Source organism: Haliotis cracherodii, unplaced genomic scaffold, assembly GCF_022045235.1.
Source record: "Haliotis cracherodii isolate W230 unplaced genomic scaffold, xgHalCrac1.p SCAF_22, whole genome shotgun sequence".
In the NCBI taxonomy this organism is placed as follows: Eukaryota; Metazoa; Mollusca; class Gastropoda; order Lepetellida; family Haliotidae; genus Haliotis; species Haliotis cracherodii.
This window is the reverse complement of record NW_027266278.1, coordinates 7,199,674-7,205,673: the sequence shown is the minus strand read 5'-3', so window position 1 is coordinate 7,205,673 and position 6,000 is coordinate 7,199,674. Positions and strand designations below refer to the sequence as shown.

Below are 6,000 nucleotides of genomic sequence, written 5' to 3'. Positions count from 1 at the left end.
TTTATGTTTGTGTGTATGCTTTTGTCGCTTGGTCTAGTTCTGCATTATTTTCCATTCCGTGTTGCGGCTGTTTGTGTGGCCCGTCGTGGTGACAAGTAACTACAAAACAAATAGAAATTGAACCTGCCTACCCATTTCCTGAACCGAGAAACAAAACTATTTGTGTGTGATCGATTGTGCACACACAATAAACCATCAACTATTTTCAACTCTGATAACAAATCACATTAGCGTTGTACAGCTGCCCTGTTTCGAAGGGCGGGGCTGATATGGAGTTCTCAGACACCGGGATATGAAACAACGCGTTTCCTAATATAGTGTGTCTGGTTTACGAGAAAACACGGACTTGTAACACACGGACTGCATGATGGTGATTTATGGAAACGGTGGAATTGTGTTGTCGCTAGGGAGTAAATTGATGGTGGCCAGTGGATATGTTCACTATTTCCCTTCCCTTTAAAATACAATATATATCATCTAAAACTGACTCCCACAGGAGTATCGCTTGGATGAGATCTAGCGATATCTACTTTGTAGATATCGCTGCAATGAAATTACAGCAATGCTTTGCAGATCATCGTGACGTCACTGGTTACCATGATTACAGTCTACAAATTGAAAAAGTTGGAAGAATGATGTTGGATGATAAACTTCAGAGCCCCCCCTCCATCCCCCCCTTTCGTAACTCGTAACTAAAATAGTTCGTAGACACTCCCGGGGCGGTTGGGTAGCCTTGTGGTTAAAGCGTTCGCTCGTCACGCCGAAGGCCCGGGGTTCGATTCCCGACATGGGTACAATGTGTGTAGCACATTTCTGGTGTCCCTCGCCGTGATATTGCTGGAAATTGCTAAAAGTGACGTAAAACCATACTCACTCACTCGTAGACACTCCCAACTCGAAGACAAACATCGAGGACCACGCGTACACAAAACAAATAAAGATCGGAAATAGACTTGTATATTGATATTCCACATTCATATAGAATTATTATGTGGCAAATGTATTTCAAATCTTATATGTAAATGAGTGAGTGAGTGAGTTGGGTTTAACGCCGCTTTAAACAGTATTCCAGTTACATCACGGCGTGTTAGCTTAATGTTGGGGGAAAGCCCGACGTGATGCAGGTCTCAGACGTTTACCACTTCGGTGAAACCCACGAGCACGGGTATGGTGCTGACAAACCTAGAAACATAATCGGGGCGAACCGGGATTCGAACCCACAATCATAGGTTTCTGGTGTGCTTAAGGGACGCAACTCTGCACAGCGAATCGGGGCGCTAAATGTAAATGACAATAATATGTGATCCATTATGACCTGACGTGACCTGGAGTGATATCTATCACAAAAGTACCTGCATAAGTACCACACACACACACCCTCCCTTTCAAAAAAAGTTAACTACGGCCTTGATTTAGCCAAATACCTTGTCCTTTTCACATGTTTCATTTTGTAGATTATAATATAATTTACTATTTGGGCAAGAGGAAAAAACATTTTCTCTATTAAGGCTTCATTTGCATATAGTTGTTCATTGAAACATTATATTACGCGACTACGCGTGTTTCAAGTAATAATGGTATATAATTGAATATCTGTGGTATTGTAGTATTTATTTCAAAGGCAACAGATCTACAAATGTTATTTACGGATGTAAAGAAGTATATTTCATTCTTTCTGCCCAATGTATGTTTGGTTTAAATATTTTGTACACATATTTTGAACAAAAAACACCATCATGCATAATTATCCCCTCCAAGAAATATGCAAATTTAGCATCTCGGTGCAGAATGCGGAAGTGCCTCGCGAGCTGAGAACAGCGCCCCCTAGTGTTGTACAGTGACAGACGGTCGCACCTGAAGCAGTGGTGGTCGGCCAGTGACTCACAGTGACGCCGGTATGATCAGTTTTGGAGACAGAATTTACTAAAATATCTTGGACAATACAAAGATCCGAAAAGGTAAAAATAGATGTTTAATTTTCACGTTTGTTTTCTCGTTTTCTTGAGCAGGAGAGATTTATTTTCCAGGACACATTGGGATTAGAATACTGTCGCTTTCCAGATGTGAAACTAGTAGTTGTACGACTACTTGTGTGTATCCGGGTTGGCGACAGTCTGTCGCCTCGTATAAGGAAATGAATCAGTCTGAGGCTGTTTGTGTTGTTGTGCAGAGGCCAAATCTAACTGGGTGTGTTGATTGTGAGGATTGGCGTCTTGTAGTTGAGTTCTGTGTAAATGACTAGCTAATATCAAGAAAAATAGGACTAACTTGCCAAACATAAAGTATTTTTGAAGGATTTTGATGAATATTGAATCTATCGTTTCATTAAGAAATTAAGAAAGGAAATTACAAGAAATGGTTTTATACCTCATATTTTCAAAAAAAAGCCAATAACATCCTTAGCATTTTTCTAAATACTGGTGTGTGTATCTGTCAAGTTCTCATTAAACTATTAAACTTTTATCATTTAAACAAGTTAAATATCTTTCAGTTTGTAAGAATGATTTTATTTTGCTGTAATTGCTAAGATAAAGTGAGTCAGAAATACTTTAGTGCCACTGTTGACAAAATATATCCTTTAGTCTTTGGATATATTTTGTTAAACAGTGGTTTAAATTCACCCTAATATATTGTTATATAAGGCTGAAGTGAACATTCTTTTTGATCAGAAAAAATGGTGTTTTTTAAATGTTGGTTTCTTCAAACATGTCAGAGTTGTTCTTTCAAATGATAACCTAATACTATACTTTTTCCTGAAACGGAAATGTTCACACCACATGTTGAACTAGGCTCTAGATGACCAATTAAAGCTACACTTACCATGGCTGCCATGCAATTAATCAGAAAAATATGTGGCACTTTATGTAAACAAACAACCCAACATATATTACTCCAAAGAAATTAAAGAACACCATACTCTTTCATATTACCAACATCTGTTTGGGTGTTCTTAAAGTTCTTTTGAGTAATATATGTAAAACATCCTTTCGGAAAGTGAATCATTCCTTTTCTAACAATTTGCCAATATTTGGTGATTATTTGGGTGAATGCATGAAAAAGGCATGAGTTTTCTGTAAAGTTGGGATGAATATCCCAAACCATGTATATTTATGCCAAAGTAGTTAATTGATTTTTGAGTACTGGGTCCGGAGACTAAGCAGGTAACAAAGGGGGTACTGAGGCAGATGCCCCTGGCAGTGTGTTTTCTGATGGATGGAATACTCAGTCATTCAGTCTGATGGAAGGACAGGTTAAACCAGTTCAACTTATATGTCCAGCTGTAACATTGTAATCAAGTAATTTGGATTCAACATTGTGGCTGTAAGAGTAAGAGAGATCCAGCTGTTCAGAAGTACAGTCTTCGTCTGGGTTGCCCAACAAACGGAGAGCCATTTTCCTCCTGTGTTTTGTTTTGTTTTGTGTTGATAGGTTTTCCTGTCACTCTGATCTATAGCTCTCATACGATCCTCTCAAGCAGAAAAACGAAAGTACAAGACACTGCGATTGACATAATTCTATATACACTGATTCACAAAATGGCACTTCATTGTTGATGGTAACATAACGATCATTATGAGATTAAAAAAATACAACAGAAACAGCTTCCCACATTAGGGGAGTGGATGACTGGTTTGTTAAATCTTTATTAGAAATTATAATTACTTTTTCAATAAGATTGCAACATTTTTCATCTTAAATTAAACCGCCTCTGTGGTCTAATGGTAGAGCATCCGCCCAGAGAGCGGAAGGTCCGGGGTTCGATCCCCGGCCGCGTCATACCAAAAGACGTTAAAAGATGGTACTTGTTGTTACCCTGTCTGGCGCTCGGTTTTAAGGGGCTAAATAAGGACTGGTCGGCTCAGAGTCAGTATACTGTGTCTGAGTGGGGTATTCATGTTAAACTGCGGCATGGTATCTCAGTGAGCTAGCACTATAAATCGGCATCAGTCCAGACTAGTACAAGCAGCCACACAAACACACACACGTACATGCACGTCGCTATATAAGTGCAATAATCTTGGACGCGACGTTAAACCCCATTTATCCTCATCTCACCTCTAGGGCAGGTAACTTGAACCCACTTTCCCAAACATGAAAGAACAAACTGCAATTGAGGCACAAAACATGTTGTGTCTGTGCAGCACCATCATCGTGATCACAGAACATCACTTACGTATGCATCACGAATATTTTTCCCTCCTCTCATCCTTCCTTGTTGCAGAAAGTAATATGACACCCAAACTTTTTTTAAATAAATTTGAAAAAATGAGAATTACATCCTTGTCATGACTTCATGGGAAAATGTCTTATTTTAATTACATTTTATCATGTAAGTAAAATGAAACTTATTTGTTATGCATGGGCTAGTTTCGTTATTGAAGGCCATAAACATGGGAAATATGAATAATACTGCAGCCTATATGTAGACCAGGGTCAGGTGGTCGAACTGTGATTGGCTGATTGAAATTACATGTCATTGCTTCCCTATTGTGTGGATGGATGTGACCAATTACCCGGAATATCTTGTCACTGATAAAGATATTGATCATTTATGTCTGTGTGGCAGCCATAAAATGTGTAAGACCTGGGATGGGATTTGAACCACAGACCTTCTGTCCCGAGGTTGATCGCCTAGTCCACATGACCAAAGAGGTAAACTCGTCAACAAGCTGACAAGGTAAGGATGTCGTCTGTTGGATGACGCCACGCCCTGCTACATACTCCCCCATCAACAGAAAGCATTAGTCCCGGGGCGCATAGTAGGGACCTGAGTCTTAATTTGATCAAATTCAAAACGAAGATATTTTGTGGAATTAAAATGCATGGCCAATTTTTATTTAGGCAGCAGACATATAATTTCCGAGTTCTGTGGTGGGATTTGAACTATGGTCGTTCGATCTGAGGTTGGACGCCTTGTCCACGTGACCAAAGCAGTTAACCCAATCAGGAAATGATGTCATCTGTGGGATGACTCCACACTCTTCTACATCTGTATAAACATATGTAGATTCGCTGTGCAAAGTTGCGTCCCTTTGATCTGCCAGAAACCTATAATAGAGGGGTCAAATTGTGGTTCACCTTGATTTTGTTTCATGGTTTGTCAGCACCATACCCAGGCTCGTGGGTTTCACCAAAGTGGTAAACGTCTAAGACCTGCATCACTTCGGGCTTTCCTCCCACATTAAGCTGACATGCCATGATATAACTGGAATACTGTTTAAAGCGGTGTTAAACCCAACTCACTATCACTTAGTACTGTAGTTTATTTAGTAAGGTTGGTTTTGATGTGTACAGTATTCACAGTATTAACATTTCAATCGTCTCCTGATATATCCTAGAAAAGGCCAGTTAGTATTTTTTATAATAATCAGCATCTTTTCTTATATTAAAACGTTAATATTAGGCATATGTATTTTCCTTGAGGATATATCATGATATATGTTAATTCAAGACATAGTTGGGGTAGCCTAGTGGTTAAGGCATACGTGAGTCACTAACCGGGTTCGATCCCCAACATAGGTACAATGTGTGAAGGACATTCCTGGTGTCCCTAGCTGTGATATTGCTAGACTAAAAGCGGCGTAAAACCATACACACTTATTCAAGATGTAATTATGTGGATATTTTCCGTGAAGATATTGATCAGATTTACTTCTAGTTCTGCTTCAACTTTATAGACAAAACCAGACCTCACTTAGATGAAGATTATCATGACAAACTCAGAAACAAGTTCAGTTTCCAGATAATGTCGAAACACCTTTATGTTAAATTGTTCACTATCAACACCTGTGTTTTAGCAGGTGCTTTGCTACAGTTATCTCCCCTTGAATTCCACACGCTTTATCGACATGATCAAAATTACATTCTCAGCTGATGTGATGCAGTGGTGCATCTACTGGTAACAAGCCCAATAAGACTGCTGTCTGCGTTTGTGATTAGTTAGTGAGACGGTAAGATAAGCATAAGTTAAACTTTCCCCCGAAAGTGACAGGTTAGTTT

At 39.2% G+C, this 6,000-nt stretch overlaps 1 protein-coding gene across 7 annotated transcripts in view; it reads left to right on the top strand.

The window, feature by feature from the left end:
• The first annotated feature begins 1,843 nt into the window (after positions 1 to 1,843).
• The window catches only part of LOC139471326 (uncharacterized), a 91,562-nt gene continuing 87,405 nt past the window's right edge, over positions 1,844 to 6,000 (top strand). For all 7 annotated transcript variants that reach the window (XM_071253644.1, XM_071253640.1, XM_071253642.1 and 4 more), the window contains exon 1: positions 1,844 to 1,958. The gene's annotated coding sequence lies outside the window, so the exon portion shown is untranslated. The remainder of the gene's footprint in view (positions 1,959 to 6,000) is intronic.